We start from the raw sequence: 18140 nt of genomic DNA, 5'->3' as shown, positions 1-18140 counted from the left end.
ATCTGTTTTACTGTGAAAACTGCAGGAAATTCACAGCGGCACTAGGAAACAGAATGAAAAACCAGGGTAATAGTTTCTACTTCAACCCATTCAATTTGAGCTAGATGAACGAACGTCTCTCCACATGCTCAGTTCTAAGAGATAAGTGTCTGAGAAAGCCGTCTTTCACCTAGCTTGTTGGAAACACAAAGTTTCTATACACTTGCAAACTACTCTCCATACATATATATTGGGAGTGTCTAGCTCCAACACGGTTTTACAGTGAAAAATGCAGGAACTTCAAACCGGAAGTAGGTAACAGACAGAGAACACTGAGCAAAATTTCACATTCAACCCGTTCCCTTTGTGCTAGATGAACGAACGTCTCTCCACATGCTCAGATCTGAGAGATAAGTGTGTGTGAAAGCCGTCCTTCACCTAGCTTGTGGTTAACACAAAGTTTCTATACAGTTGCAAACTAATCTCCATATATATATATGGGGAGGTACAAGCTCGAACTCGGTTTTACAGTAAAAACTGCAGGAACTTCAACCGGGACTAGGAAACAGACTGAGAAAACAGGTTAAAAGCTGCTCCTGCAATCCTTTCCCTTTGTGCTAGATGAACGAACGTCTCTCCACATGCTCAGTTCTGAGAGATAAGTGTGTGTGAAAGCCGTCCTTCACCTAGCTTGTTGGGAACACAAAGTTTCTATACAGTTGAAAAATACTCTCCATACATATATATGGGGAGGTACTAGCTCCAACTCGGTTTTACAATGAAAACTGCTGGAACTTATACCGGGACTAGGAAACAGACTTAGAAACCTGAGTAAAAGTTTCTCCTGCATACCGTTCCCTTTGTGCCAAATGAACGAACGTCTCTCCACATGCTAATTTCTGAGAGATAAGTGTGTGTGAAAGCCGTCCTTCACCTAGCTTGTTGGGAACACAAAGTTTCTATACAGTTGCAAACTACTCTCCATACATATATATGGGGAGGTACTAGCTCCAACTCAGTTTTACAGTGAAAACTGCAGGAACTTCAAACCGGCACTAGGAAACACACTGAAAAACTAGGGTAAAAGTTTCTCCTTCAACTCGTTCCTTTTGTGCTAGATTAACGAACATCTCTCCACATGCTCAGTTCTGAGAGATAAGTGTGTGTGAAAGCAGTACTTCACCTAGCTTATTGGGAACACAATGTTTCTATACAGTTGCAAAATACTCCCCATACATATATATGGGGAGGTACAAGTTCCAACTCGGTTTTACAGTGAAAACTGCAGGAACTTCAAACCGGCCCTAGGAAACACACTGAGAATCCTGAGTAAATGTTTCTCCTGCAACCCGTTTCATTTGTGCTAGATGAACGAACGTCTCTCAACATGCTCAGTTCTGAGAGATAAGTGTGTGAAAGCCGTCCTTCACCTAGCTTGTTGGGAACACAAATTTCTATACAGTTGCAAACTTCTCTCCATACATATATAAGAGTAGGTACTAGCTCCAACTCGGTTTTACAGTGAAAACTGCAGGAAAATCAAACCGGCTCTAGGAAACACACTGAAAAAACAGGTTAAAAGTTGCTCCTGACACCCGTTCCCTTTGTGCTAGATGAACGAACGTCTCTCTACATGCTAGGTTCTGAGAGATAAGTGTGTGTGAAAGCCGTCCTTCACCTAGCTTGTTGGGAACACAAAGTTTCTATAGAGTTTCAAACTACTCTCCATACATATATATGGGGAGGTACTAGCTCCAACTCGGTATTATAGAGAAAACTGCAGGAACTTCAAACCGGCACTAGGAAACACACTGAGAAACCTTACTAAAAGTTTCTCCTACAACAATTTTCCTTTGTGCCAAATGAACGAACGTCTCTCCACATGCTCAGTTCTGAGAGATAAGTGTGTGTGAAAGCCGTCCTTCACCTAGCTTGTTGAGAACACAAAGTTTCAATACAGTTGCAAAATACTCTCCATACATATATAAGGGGAGGTACAAGCTCCAACTCGGTTTTACAGTGAAAACTGCAGGAACATCAAACCGGCACTAGGAAACACACTGAGAATCCTGAGTAAATGTTTCTCCTGCAACCCGTTCCATTTGTGCTAGATGAACGTACGTCTCTACACATGTTCAGTTCTGAGAGATATGTGTCTGTGAAAGCCGTCCTTCACCTAGCTTGTTGGGAACACAAAGTTTCTATACAGTTGCAAACAACTCTCCATACATATATATATGGGGAGGTACTAGCTCCAACTCGGTTTTACAGTGAAAACTGCAGGAACGTCAAACTGGCACTAGGAAACACACTGAGAAACCTGAGTAAAAATTTCCCCTGCAACCCCTTCCATTTTTGCTAGATGTACGAACGTCTCTCCACATGCTCAGTTCTGAGAGATAAGTGTGTGTGAAAGCCGTCCTTCAACTAGCTTGTTGGGAACACAAAGTTTCTATACAGTTGCAAACTACTCTCCATACATATATATGGTAAGGTACTTGTTCCAACACGGTTTTACAGTGAAAACTGAAGGAACTTCAAACCGGCACTAGGATACACACTGAGAAACCAGGGTAAAAGTTGCACTTGCAAACCGTTCCCTTTCTGCTAGATGAACTATAGTCTCTCCACATGCTCAGATTTGAGAGATAAGTGTGTTTGAAAGCCGTCCTTTACCTAGCTTGTAGGGAACACAAAGTTTCTAAACAGTTGCAAACTACTCTCCATACATATATATGGGGAGGTACTAGCTCCAACACGGTTTTACAGTGAAAACTGCAGGAACTTCAAACCGGCACTAGGAAACAAACTGAGAGACCTGGGTAAAAGTTTCCCCTGCAAACCGTTTCCTTTGTGCTAGATGAACGAAAGTCTCTCCACATGCCCAGATCTGAGAGATAAGTGTGTGTGAAAGCCGTCCTTCACCTAGATTGTTGGGAACAAAAAGATTCTATACAGTTGCAGACTACTCTCCATACATATATAAGAGGAGGTACAAGCTCCAACTCGGTTTTACAGTGAAAACTTCAGGAACTTCAAACCGGCACTAGGAAACACACTGAGAAACCAGGGTAAAAGTTGCTCTTGCTACCTGTTCCCTTTATGCTAGATGAACGAACGTCTCTAAACATGCTCAGTTCTGAGAGATAAGTGTGTGTGAAGCCGCCGTTCACCTAACTTGTTGGGAACTCAAAGTTTCTATACACTTGCAAACACCTCTCCTAAAATATATATGGGGTGGTACTAGCTCCAACTCGATTTTACCTTGAAAACTGCAGGAACTTCAAACCGGCACTAGGAAACACACTGAGAAACCTGAGTAAAAGTTTCTCCTGCAACCCGTTTCCTTTTTTGCTAGATGAACGAACGTCTCTCCACATGCTCAGTTCTGAGAGATAAGTGTGTGTGAAAGCCGTCCTTCACCTAGATTGTTGGGAACACAAAGTTTCTATACAGTTGCAAACTACTCTCCATAAATATATATGGGGAAGTACAAGCTCCACCTCGATTTTACAGTGAAAACTGCAGGAACTTCAAAAAGGCACTAGGAAACACACTGAGAAACCTGAATAAAAGATTCTCCTGCAACCCGTTCCCTTTGTGCTAGATGAATGAAAGTCTCTCCCTATGCTCAGTTCTGAGTAATAACTGTGTGTGTCAAAGCCGTTCTTCACATAGCTTGTTGGAAACACAAATTTTCTATACAGTTGCAAACACCTCTCCATATATATATATGAGGAGGTACTAGCTCCAACTCGGTTTTACAGTGAAAACTGCAGGAACTTCAAACCGGCACTAGGAAACAGAATGAAAGTCCATGGTAAATTTGCTCCCGCAACCCGTTCCTTTGTCCTAGAAGAACGAACGTCTCTCCGCATGCTCAGTTCTGAGGGATAAGTGTGTGTGAAAGCCGTTCTTCACCTAGCTTGTAGGGAACACAAAGTTTCTATACTGTTGCAAAATACTCTCCATATATATGTATGGGGATGTACTAGCTCCAACTCTGTTTTACAGTGAAAACTGCAGGAACTTCAAAACGGGACTAGGAAACAGACTTAGAAACCTGAGTAAAAGTATCTCCTGCAACCCGTTCCCTTTGTGCAAGATGAACGAACGTCTCTCCCTATGCTCAGTTTTGAGAAATAACTGTGTGTTTCAAAGCCGTAATTCACCAAGGTTGTTGGGAACACAATGTTTCTGTACAGTTGCAAAATTGTCTCCATACATATATATGGGTAGGTACAAGCTCCAACTCGGTTTTAAAGTGAAAATTGTAGGAACTTCAAACCAGCACTAGGAAAAACACTGAGAAGTCTGAGTTAAAGTTTCTCCTGCAACCCGTTCCCTATGTGCTAGATGAACGAGCGTCTCTCCACATGCTCAGTTCTGAGAGATATGTGTGTGTGAAAGCCGTCCTTCACCTAGCTTGTTGGGAACAAAAAGTTTCTATACACTTGCAATCTACTCTCCATACATATATATGGGGAGGTATTAGCTCCAACTCGGTTTTACAGTGAAAACAGCAGGAACTTCAAACCGGCAGTAGGAAACACACTGAGAAACCTGAGTAAAAGTTTCTCCTGCAAACCATTCCCTTTATGCTAGATGAACGATCGTCTCTCCCCATGCTCAGTTGTGAGAGATATGTGTGTGTGAAAGCCGTCCTTCACCTAGCATTTTGGGAACACAAAGTTACTATACAGTTGCAAACTACTCTCCATACATATATATGGGGAGGTACAAGCTCCAACTAGGTTTTACAGTGAAAACTGCAGGAACTTCAAACCGGCACTAGGAAACACACTGAGAAACCTGAGTAAAAGATTCTCCTGCAACCCGTTCCCTTTGTGCTAGATGAACGATCGTCTCTCCCTATGCTCAGTTCTGAGAAATAACTGTGTGTGTCAAAGCCGTCTTTCACATAGCTTGTTGGGAACACAAAGTATCTATACAGTTGCAAAATACTCTCCATATATATATATGGGGAGATACTAGCTCCAACTCAGGTTTACAGTGAAAACTGCAGGAACTTCAAATCGCCACTAAGAAAAACACTGAGAAACCTGACTAAAAGATTCTCCTGCAACCCGTTCCATTTGTGCTCGATGAAAGAACGTCTGTCCACATGCTCAGTTTTCAGAGATATGTGAGTGTGAAAGCCGTCCTTCACCTAGCTTGTTGGGAACACAAATTTTCTATACAGTTGCAAACACCTCTCCATATATATATATGAGGAGGTACTAGCTCCAACTCAGTTTTACAGTGAAAACTGCAGGAACTTCAAACCGGCACTAGGAAACATACTTAAAATCCAAGGTAAATTTGCTCCTGCAAACCGTTCCCTTTGTGCTAGATGAAAGAACGTCTCTCCACATGCTCAGTTCTGAGAGATAAGTGTGTGTGAAAGCCGTCCTTCACCTAGCTTGTTGGGAACTCAAAGTTTATATATAGTTGCAAAATATTCTCCATACATATATATGGGGAGGTACAAGCTCCAAATCTGTTTTACAGTGAAAACTGCAGGATCTAAAAACCGGCACTAGGAAACACACTGAGAAACCTGAGTTAAAGTATCTCCTGCAACCCGTTCCCTTTGTGCTAAATGAACAAGCGTCTCTCCACATGCTCAGTTCTGAGAGATATGTGGGTGTGAAAGCCATCCTTCACATAGCTGGTTGGGAACACAAAGTTTCTATACAGTTGCAAACTACTCTCCATACGTATATATGGGGAGGTACTAGCTCCAACACGGTTTTACAGTGAAAACTGCAGGAACTTCAAACCAGCACTAGGAAACAAACTGAGAATCCTGAGTAATAGTTTCTCCTTCAACCTGTTCCCTTTGTGCTAGATGAACGAACGTCTCTCCACATGCTCATTTGTGAGTGATAATTGTGTGTGAAAGTCGTCCTTCACCTAGCTTGTTGGGAACACAAAGTTTCTATACAGATGCAAACTACTCTCCATACATATATATGGGGAAGTACGAGCTCCAAATCTGTTTTACTGTGAAAACTGAAGGAAATTCACAGCGGCACTAGGAAACAGAATGAAAAACCAGGGTAATAGTTTCTACTTCAACCCATTCCATTTGAGCTAGATGAACGAACGTCTCTCCACATGCTCAGTTCTGAGAGATAATTGTCTGAGAAAGCCGTCCTTCACCTAGCTTGTTGGAAACACAAAGTTTCTATACACTTGCAAACTACTCTCCATACATATATATTGGGAGTGTCTAGCTCCAACACGGTTTTACAGTGAAAAATGCAGGAACTTCAAACCGGCAGTAGGAAACACACTGAGAAACCTGAGTAAAAGTTTCTCCTGCAAACCATTCCCTTTATGCTAGATGAACGATCGTCTCTCCCCATGCTCAGTTGTGAGAGATATGTGTGTGTGAAAGCCGTCCTTCACCTAGCATTTTGGGAACACAAAGTTACTATACAGTTGCAAACTACTCTCCATACATATATATGGGGAGGTACAAGCTCCAACTAGGTTTTACAGTGAAAACTGCAGGAACTTCAAACCGGCACTAGGAAACACACTGAGAAACCTGAGTAAAAGATTCTCCTGCAACCCGTTCCCTTTGTGCTAGATGAACGAACGTCTCTCCCTATGCTCAGTTCTGAGAAATAACTGTGTGTGTCAAAGCCGTCTTTCACATAGCTTGTTGGGAACACAAAGTTTCTATACAGATGCAAACTACTCTCCATACATATATATGGGGAAGTACGAGCTCCAAATCTGTTTTACTTTGAAAACTGAAGGAAATTCACAGCGGCACTAGGAAACAGAATGAAAAACCAGGGTAATAGTTTCTACTTCAACCCATTCCATTTGAGCTAGATGAACGAACGTCTCTCCACATGCTCAGTTCTGAGAGATAAGTGTCTGAGAAAGCCGTCCTTCACCTAGCTTGTTGGAAACACAAAGTTTCTATACACTTGCAAACTACTCTCCATACATATATATTGGGAGTGTCTAGCTCCAACACGGTTTTACAGTGAAAAATGCAGGAACTTCAAACCGGAAGTAGGTAACAGACAGAGAACACTGAGCAAAATTTCACATTCAACCCGTTCCCTTTGTGCTAGATGAACGAACGTCTCTCCACATGCTCAGATCTGAGAGATAAGTGTGTGTGAAAGCCGTCCTTCACCTAGCTTGTGGTTAACACAAAGTTTCTATACAGTTGCAAACTAATCTCCATATATATATATGGGGAGGTACAAGCTCAAACTCGGTTTTACAGTAAAAACTGCAGGAACTTCAACCGGGACTAGGAAACAGACTGAGAAAACAGGTTAAAAGCTGCTCCTGCAATCCTTTCCCTTTGTGCTAGATGAACGAACGTCTCTCCACATGCTCAGTTCTGAGAGATAAGTGTGTGTGAAAGCCGTCCTTCACCTAGCTTGTTGGGAACACAAAGTTTCTATACAGTTGAAAAATACTCTCCATACATATATATGGGGAGGTACTAGCTCCAACTCGGTTTTACAGTGAAAACTGCTGGAACTTATACCGGGACTAGGAAACAGACTTAGAAACCTGAGTAAAAGTTTCTCCTGCATACCGTTCCCTTTGTGCCAAATGAACGAACGTCTCTCCACATGCTAATTTCTGAGAGATAAGTGTGTGTGAAAGCCGTCCTTCACCTAGCTTGTTGGGAACACAAAGTTTCTATACAGTTGCAAACTACTCTCCATACATATATATGGGGAGGTACTAGCTCCAACTCAGTTTTACAGTGAAAACTGCAGGAACTTCAAACCGGCACTAGGAAACACACTGAAAAACTAGGGTAAAAGTTTCTCCTTCAACTCGTTCCTTTTGTGCTAGATTAACGAACATCTCTCCACATGCTCAGTTCTGAGAGATAAGTGTGTGTGAAAGCAGTACTTCACCTAGCTTATTGGGAACACAATGTTTCTATACAGTTGCAAAATACTCTCCATACATATATATGGGGAGGTACAAGTTCCAACTCGGTTTTACAGTGAAAACTGCAGGAACTTCAAACCGGCCCTAGGAAACACACTGAGAATCCTGAGTAAATGTTTCTCCTGCAACCCGTTTCATTTGTGCTAGATGAACGAACGTCTCTCAACATGCTCAGTTCTGAGAGATAAGTGTGTGAAAGCCGTCCTTCACCTAGCTTGTTGGGAACACAAATTTCTATACAGTTGCAAACTTCTCTCCATACATATATAAGAGTAGGTACTAGCTCCAACTCGGTTTTACAGTGAAAACTGCAGGAAAATCAAACCGGCTCTAGGAAACACACTGAAAAAACAGGTTAAAAGTTGCTCCTGACACCCTTTCCCTTTGTGCTAGATGAACGAACGTCTCTCTACATGCTAGGTTCTGAGAGGTAAGTGTGTGTGAAAGCCGTCCTTCACCTAGCTTGTTGGGAACACAAAGTTTCTATAGAGTTTCAAACTACTCTCCATACATATATATGGGGAGGTACTAGCTCCAACTCGGTATTATAGAGAAAACTGCAGGAACTTCAAACCGGCACTAGGAAACACACTGAGAAACCTTACTAAAAGTTTCTCCTACAACAATTTTCCTTTGTGCCAAATGAACGAACGTCTCTCCACATGCTCAGTTCTGAGAGATAAGTGTGTGTGAAAGCCGTCCTTCACCTAGCTTTTTGAGAACACAAAGTTTCAATACATTTGCAAAATACTCTCCATACATATATAAGGGGAGGTACAAGCTCCAACTCGGTTTTACAGTGAAAACTGCAGGAACATCAAACCGGCACTAGGAAACACACTGAGAATCCTGAGTAAATGTTTCTCCTGCAACCCGTTCCATTTGTGCTAGATGAACGTACGTCTCTACACATGTTCAGTTCTGAGAGATATGTGTCTGTGAAAGCCGTCCTTCACCTAGCTTGTTGGGAACACAAAGTTTCTATACAGTTGCCAACTACTCTCCATAAATATATATATGGGGAGGTACTAGCTCCAACTCGGTTTTACAGTGAAAACTGCAGGAACGTCAAACTGGCACTAGGAAACACACTGAGAAACCTGAGTAAAAATTTCCCCTGCAACCCCTTCCATTTTTGCTAGATGTACGAACTTCTCTCCACATGCTCAGTTCTGAGAGATAAGTGTGTGTGAAAGCCGTCCTTCAACTAGCTTGTTGGGAACACAAAGTTTCTATACAGTTGCAAACTACTCTCCATACATATATATGGTAAGGTACTTGTTCCAACACGGTTTTACAGTGAAAACTGAAGGAACTTCAAACCGGCACTAGGATACACACTGAGAAACCAGGGTAAAAGTTGCACTTGCAAACCGTTCCCTTTCTGCTAGATGAACTATAGTCTCTCCACATGCTCAGATTTGAGAGATAAGTGTGTTTGAAAGCCGTCCTTTACCTAGCTTGTAGGGAACACAAAGTTTCTAAACAGTTGCAAACTACTCTCCATACATATATATGGGGAGGTACTAGCTCCAACTCGGTTTTACAGTGAAAACTGCAGGAACTTCAAACCGGCACTAGGAAACAAACTGAGAGACCTGGGTAAAAGTTTCCCCTGCAAACCGTTTCCTTTGTGCTAGATGAACGAAAGTCTCTCCACATGCCCAGATCTGAGAGATAAGTGTGTGTGAAAGCCGTCCTTCACCTAGATTGTTGGGAACAAAAAGATTCTATACAGTTGCAGACTACTCTCCATACATATATAAGAGGAGGTACAAGCTCCAACTCGGTTTTACAGTGAAAACTTCAGGAACTTCAAACCGGCACTAGGAAACACACTGAGAAACCAGGGTAAAAGTTGCTCTTGCTACCTGTTCCCTTTATGCTAGATGAACGAACGTCTCTAAACATGCTCAGTTCTGAGAGATAAGTGTGTGTGAAGCCGCCGGTCACCTAACTTGTTGGGAACTCAAAGTTTCTATACAGTTGCAAACACCTCTCCAAAAATATATATGGGGTGGTACTAGCTCCAACTCGATTTTACCTTGAAAACTGCAGGAACTTCAAACCGGCACTAGGAAACACACTGAGAAACCTGAGTAAAAGTTTCTCCTGCAACCCGTTTCCTTTTTTGCTAGATGAACGAACGTCTCTCCACATGCTCAGTTCTGAGAAATAATTGTGTGTGAAATCCGTCCTTCACCCAGCTTGTTGGGAACACAAAGATTCTATACAGTTGCAGAGTACTCGCCATACATATATATGGGGAGGTACAAGCTCCAACTCGGTCTTACAGTGAAAACTGCAGGAACTTCCAACCGGCACTAGGAAACACACTGAGAAACCTGAGTAAAGGTTTCCCCTGCAACCCGTTTCCTTTGTGCTAGATGAACGAACGTCTCTCCACATGCTCAGTTTTGAGAGACATGGGTGGGTGAAAGTCGTCCTTCATCTAGCTTGTTGGGAACACAAAGATTCTATACAGTTGCAAACTACTCTCCATACATATATATGGGGAGGTACAAGCTCCAACACGGTTTTACCGTGAAAACTGCAGGAACTTCAAACCGGCACTAGGAAACACACTGAGAAACCAGGGTAAAATTTGCACTTGCAACCTGTTCCATTTGTGGTAGATGAACGAAAGTCTCCCACATGCTCAGTTCTGAGAGATAAGTGTGAGTGAAAGCCGTAATTCACCTAGATTGTTGGGAAAAGAATGTTTCTATACAGCTGCAATCTACTCTTCATACATATATATGGGGATGTACTAGATAAAACTCGGTTTTACAGTGAAACTGCAGGAAGTTCAAAACGGGACTAGGAAACAGACTGAGAAAACGGGTTAAAAGTTTCTCCTGCAAGCCGTTCCCTTTGTGCTAAATGAACGAAAGTCTCTCCACTTGCTCAGATCTGAGATATAAGTTTGTGTGAAAGCCGTACTTCACCTAGCTTGTTGGGAACACAAAGTTTCTATACAGTTGCAAACTATTTTCCATATAAATATATGGGGAAGTACTAGCCCCAACAAGGTTTTACAGTGAAATCTGCAGGAACTTCAAACCGGCACTAGGAAGCACACTGAGAAAAAAGGATAAAAGTTGCTCTTGCAAGACGTTCCTTTTGTGCTAGATGAACGAACGTCTCTCCACATGATCAGTTCTGAGATATAATTTTGTGTGAAAGCTGTCCTTCACCTAGCTTTATGGTAACAGAAAGTTTCTCTGCAGTTGCTAAATACTCTCCATATATATATATGGGGAGGTATTAGCTCCAACTCGGGTTTACAGTGAAGACTGCAGGGACTTCAAACCGGCACTACGAAACACACTGAGAAACCTTGGTATAGGTTGCACTTGCAACCCGTTCCCTTTGTGCTAGATGAACGAACGTCTCTCCACATGCTCAGTTTTGAGAGATAAGTGTGTGTGAAAGCCGCACTTCATGTAAATTGTTGAGAACTGTAAGTTTCTATAAAGTTGCAAACACCTCTCCATACATATATATGGGGAGGTACTAGCTCCAAATCGGTTTTACATAGAAAACTGCAGGAACTTCAAACCGTCACTAGGAAACACACTGAGAAACCTGAGTAAATGTTTCTCCTGCAACCCGTTTCTTTTGTGCTAGATGAAGGAAAGTCTCTACACATGCTCAGTTCTGAGAGATAATTGTGTGTGAAAGCCGTCCTTCACCTTGCTTGTTGGGAATACAAAGTTTCTATACAGTTGCAAACTAGTCTCCATACATATATATGGGGATTTAGTAGCTCCAACACGGTTTTACAGTGAAAACTGCAGGAACTTCAAACCAGCACTAGGAAACAAACTGAGAATCCTGAGTAATAGTTTCTCCTTCAACCTGTTCCCTTTGTGCTAGATGAACGAACGTCTCTCCACATGCTCATTTGTGAGTGATAATTGTGTGTGAAAGTCGTCCTTCACCTAGCTTGTTGGGAACACAAAGTTTCTATACAGATGCAAACTACTCTCCATACATATATATGGGGAAGTACGAGCTCCAAATCTGTTTTACTGTGAAAACTGCAGGAAATTCACAGCGGCACTAGGAAACAGAATGAAAAACCAGGGTAATAGTTTCTACTTCAACCCATTCAATTTGAGCTAGATGAACGAACGTCTCTCCACATGCTCAGTTCTAAGAGATAAGTGTCTGAGAAAGCCGTCTTTCACCTAGCTTGTTGGAAACACAAAGTTTCTATACACTTGCAAACTACTCTCCATACATATATATTGGGAGTGTCTAGCTCCAACACGGTTTTACAGTGAAAAATGCAGGAACTTCAAACCGGAAGTAGGTAACAGACAGAGAACACTGAGCAAAATTTCACATTCAACCCGTTCCCTTTGTGCTAGATGAACGAACGTCTCTCCACATGCTCAGATCTGAGAGATAAGTGTGTGTGAAAGCCGTCCTTCACCTAGCTTGTGGTTAACACAAAGTTTCTATACAGTTGCAAACTAATCTCCATATATATATATGGGGAGGTACAAGCTCGAACTCGGTTTTACAGTAAAAACTGCAGGAACTTCAACCGGGACTAGGAAACAGACTGAGAAAACAGGTTAAAAGCTGCTCCTGCAATCCTTTCCCTTTGTGCTAGATGAACGAACGTCTCTCCACATGCTCAGTTCTGAGAGATAAGTGTGTGTGAAAGCCGTCCTTCACCTAGCTTGTTGGGAACACAAAGTTTCTATACAGTTGAAAAATACTCTCCATACATATATATGGGGAGGTACTAGCTCCAACTCGGTTTTACAATGAAAACTGCTGGAACTTATACCGGGACTAGGAAACAGACTTAGAAACCTGAGTAAAAGTTTCTCCTGCATACCGTTCCCTTTGTGCCAAATGAACGAACGTCTCTCCACATGCTAATTTCTGAGAGATAAGTGTGTGTGAAAGCCGTCCTTCACCTAGCTTGTTGGGAACACAAAGTTTCTATACAGTTGCAAACTACTCTCCATACATATATATGGGGAGGTACTAGCTCCAACTCAGTTTTACAGTGAAAACTGCAGGAACTTCAAACCGGCACTAGGAAACACACTGAAAAACTAGGGTAAAAGTTTCTCCTTCAACTCGTTCCTTTTGTGCTAGATTAACGAACATCTCTCCACATGCTCAGTTCTGAGAGATAAGTGTGTGTGAAAGCAGTACTTCACCTAGCTTATTGGGAACACAATGTTTCTATACAGTTGCAAAATACTCCCCATACATATATATGGGGAGGTACAAGTTCCAACTCGGTTTTACAGTGAAAACTGCAGGAACTTCAAACCGGCCCTAGGAAACACACTGAGAATCCTGAGTAAATGTTTCTCCTGCAACCCGTTTCATTTGTGCTAGATGAACGAACGTCTCTCAACATGCTCAGTTCTGAGAGATAAGTGTGTGAAAGCCGTCCTTCACCTAGCTTGTTGGGAACACAAATTTCTATACAGTTGCAAACTTCTCTCCATACATATATAAGAGTAGGTACTAGCTCCAACTCGGTTTTACAGTGAAAACTGCAGGAAAATCAAACCGGCTCTAGGAAACACACTGAAAAAACAGGTTAAAAGTTGCTCCTGACACCCGTTCCCTTTGTGCTAGATGAACGAACGTCTCTCTACATGCTAGGTTCTGAGAGATAAGTGTGTGTGAAAGCCGTCCTTCACCTAGCTTGTTGGGAACACAAAGTTTCTATAGAGTTTCAAACTACTCTCCATACATATATATGGGGAGGTACTAGCTCCAACTCGGTATTATAGAGAAAACTGCAGGAACTTCAAACCGGCACTAGGAAACACACTGAGAAACCTTACTAAAAGTTTCTCCTACAACAATTTTCCTTTGTGCCAAATGAACGAACGTCTCTCCACATGCTCAGTTCTGAGAGATAAGTGTGTGTGAAAGCCGTCCTTCACCTAGCTTGTTGAGAACACAAAGTTTCAATACAGTTGCAAAATACTCTCCATACATATATAAGGGGAGGTACAAGCTCCAACTCGGTTTTACAGTGAAAACTGCAGGAACATCAAACCGGCACTAGGAAACACACTGAGAATCCTGAGTAAATGTTTCTCCTGCAACCCGTTCCATTTGTGCTAGATGAACGTACGTCTCTACACATGTTCAGTTCTGAGAGATATGTGTCTGTGAAAGCCGTCCTTCACCTAGCTTGTTGGGAACACAAAGTTTCTATACAGTTGCAAACAACTCTCCATACATATATATATGGGGAGGTACTAGCTCCAACTCGGTTTTACAGTGAAAACTGCAGGAACGTCAAACTGGCACTAGGAAACACACTGAGAAACCTGAGTAAAAATTTCCCCTGCAACCCCTTCCATTTTTGCTAGATGTACGAACGTCTCTCCACATGCTCAGTTCTGAGAGATAAGTGTGTGTGAAAGCCGTCCTTCAACTAGCTTGTTGGGAACACAAAGTTTCTATACAGTTGCAAACTACTCTCCATACATATATATGGTAAGGTACTTGTTCCAACACGGTTTTACAGTGAAAACTGAAGGAACTTCAAACCGGCACTAGGATACACACTGAGAAACCAGGGTAAAAGTTGCACTTGCAAACCGGTCCCTTTCTGCTAGATGAACTATAGTCTCTCCACATGCTCAGATTTGAGAGATAAGTGTGTTTGAAAGCCGTCCTTTACCTAGCTTGTAGGGAACACAAAGTTTCTAAACAGTTGCAAACTACTCTCCATACATATATATGGGGAGGTACTAGCTCCAACACGGTTTTACAGTGAAAACTGCAGGAACTTCAAACCGGCACTAGGAAACAAACTGAGAGACCTGGGTAAAAGTTTCCCCTGCAAACCGTTTCCTTTGTGCTAGATGAACGAAAGTCTCTCCACATGCCCAGATCTGAGAGATAAGTGTGTGTGAAAGCCGTCCTTCACCTAGATTGTTGGGAACAAAAAGATTCTATACAGTTGCAGACTACTCTCCATACATATATAAGAGGAGGTACAAGCTCCAACTCGGTTTTACAGTGAAAACTTCAGGAACTTCAAACCGGCACTAGGAAACACACTGAGAAACCAGGGTAAAAGTTGCTCTTGCTACCTGTTCCCTTTATGCTAGATGAACGAACGTCTCTAAACATGCTCAGTTCTGAGAGATAAGTGTGTGTGAAGCCGCCGTTCACCTAACTTGTTGGGAACTCAAAGTTTCTATACACTTGCAAACACCTCTCCTAAAATATATATGGGGTGGTACTAGCTCCAACTCGATTTTACCTTGAAAACTGCAGGAACTTCAAACCGGCACTAGGAAACACACTGAGAAACCTGAGTAAAAGTTTCTCCTGCAACCCGTTTCCTTTTTTGCTAGATGAACGAACGTCTCTCCACATGCTCAGTTCTGAGAGATAAGTGTGTGTGAAAGCCGTCCTTCACCTAGATTGTTGGGAACACAAAGTTTCTATACAGTTGCAAACTACTCTCCATAAATATATATGGGGAAGTACAAGCTCCACCTCGATTTTACAGTGAAAACTGCAGGAACTTCAAAAAGGCACTAGGAAACACACTGAGAAACCTGAATAAAAGATTCTCCTGCAACCCGTTCCCTTTGTGCTAGATGAATGAAAGTCTCTCCCTATGCTCAGTTCTGAGTAATAACTGTGTGTGTCAAAGCCGTTCTTCACATAGCTTGTTGGAAACACAAATTTTCTATACAGTTGCAAACACCTCTCCATATATATATATGAGGAGGTACTAGCTCCAACTCGGTTTTACAGTGAAAACTGCAGGAACTTCAAACCGGCACTAGGAAACAGAATGAAAGTCCATGGTAAATTTGCTCCCGCAACCCGTTCCTTTGTCCTAGAAGAACGAACGTCTCTCCGCATGCTCAGTTCTGAGGGATAAGTGTGTGTGAAAGCCGTTCTTCACCTAGCTTGTAGGGAACACAAAGTTTCTATACTGTTGCAAAATACTCTCCATATATATGTATGGGGATGTACTAGCTCCAACTCTGTTTTACAGTGAAAACTGCAGGAACTTCAAAACGGGACTAGGAAACAGACTTAGAAACCTGAGTAAAAGTATCTCCTGCAACCCGTTCCCTTTGTGCAAGATGAACGAACGTCTCTCCCTATGCTCAGTTTTGAGAAATAACTGTGTGTTTCAAAGCCGTAATTCACCAAGGTTGTTGGGAACACAATGTTTCTGTACAGTTGCAAAATTGTCTCCATACATATATATGGGTAGGTACAAGCTCCAACTCGGTTTTAAAGTGAAAATTGTAGGAACTTCAAACCAGCACTAGGAAAAACACTGAGAAGTCTGAGTTAAAGTTTCTCCTGCAACCCGTTCCCTATGTGCTAGATGAACGAGCGTCTCTCCACATGCTCAGTTCTGAGAGATATGTGTGTGTGAAAGCCGTCCTTCACCTAGCTTGTTGGGAACAAAAAGTTTCTATACACTTGCAATCTACTCTCCATACATATATATGGGGAGGTATTAGCTCCAACTCGGTTTTACAGTGAAAACAGCAGGAACTTCAAACCGGCAGTAGGAAACACACTGAGAAACCTGAGTAAAAGTTTCTCCTGCAAACCATTCCCTTTATGCTAGATGAACGATCGTCTCTCCCCATGCTCAGTTGTGAGAGATATGTGTGTGTGAAAGCCGTCCTTCACCTAGCATTTTGGGAACACAAAGTTACTATACAGTTGCAAACTACTCTCCATACATATATATGGGGAGGTACAAGCTCCAACTAGGTTTTACAGTGAAAACTGCAGGAACTTCAAACCGGCACTAGGAAACACACTGAGAAACCTGAGTAAAAGATTCTCCTGCAACCCGTTCCCTTTGTGCTAGATGAACGAACGTCTCTCCCTATGCTCAGTTCTGAGAAATAACTGTGTGTGTCAAAGCCGTCTTTCACATAGCTTGTTGGGAACACAAAGTATCTATACAGTTGCAAAATACTCTCCATATATATCTATGGGGAGATACTAGCTCCAACTCAGGTTTACAGTGAAAACTGCAGGAACTTCAAATCGGCACTAAGAAAAACACTGAGAAACCTGACTAAAAGATTCTCCTGCAACCCGTTCCATTTGTGCTCGATGAAAGAACGTCTGTCCACATGCTCAGTTTTCAGAGATATGTGAGTGTGAAAGCCGTCCTTCACCTAGCTTGTTGGGAACACAAATTTTCTATACAGTTGCAAACACCTCTCCATATATATATATGAGGAGGTACTAGCTCCAACTCAGTTTTACAGTGAAAACTGCAGGAACTTCAAACCGGCACTAGGAAACATACTTAAAATCCAAGGTAAATTTGCTCCTGCAAACCGTTCCCTTTGTGCTAGATGAAAGAACGTCTCTCCACATGCTCAGTTCTGAGAGATAAGTGTGTGTGAAAGCCGTCCTTCACCTAGCTTGTTGGGAACTCAAAGTTTATATATAGTTGCAAAATATTCTCCATACATATATATGGGGAGGTACAAGCTCCAAATCTGTTTTACAGTGAAAACTGCAGGATCTAAAAACCGGCACTAGGAAACACACTGAGAAACCTGAGTTAAAGTATCTCCTGCAACCCGTTCCCTTTGTGCTAAATGAACGAGCGTCTCTCCACATGCTCAGTTCTGAGAGATATGTGGGTGTGAAAGCCATCCTTCACATAGCTGGTTGGGAACACAAAGTTTCTATACAGTTGCAAACTACTCTCCATACGTATATATGGGGAGGTACTAGCTCCAACACGGTTTTACAGTGAAAACTGCAGGAACTTCAAACCAGCACTAGGAAACAAACTGAGAATCCTGAGTAATAGTTTCTCCTTCAACCTGTTCCCTTTGTGCTAGATGAACGAACGTCTCTCCACATGCTCATTTGTGAGTGATAATTGTGTGTGAAAGTCGTCCTTCACCTAGCTTGTTGGGAACACAAAGTTTCTATACAGATGCAAACTACTCTCCATACATATATATGGGGAAGTACGAGCTCCAAATCTGTTTTACTGTGAAAACTGAAGGAAATTCACAGCGGCACTAGGAAACAGAATGAAAAACCAGGGTAATAGTTTCTACTTCAACCCATTCCATTTGAGCTAGATGAACGAACGTCTCTCCACATGCTCAGTTCTGAGAGATAATTGTCTGAGAAAGCCGTCCTTCACCTAGCTTGTTGGAAACACAAAGTTTCTATACACTTGCAAACTACTCTCC

The sequence above is a fragment of the Camelus dromedarius genome, chromosome X (genome assembly GCF_036321535.1).
Source record: "Camelus dromedarius isolate mCamDro1 chromosome X, mCamDro1.pat, whole genome shotgun sequence".
NCBI classification, from domain to species: domain Eukaryota; kingdom Metazoa; phylum Chordata; class Mammalia; order Artiodactyla; family Camelidae; genus Camelus; species Camelus dromedarius.
The sequence above is the reverse complement of the archived record's forward strand: the minus strand, read 5'-3'. Positions refer to the sequence as shown.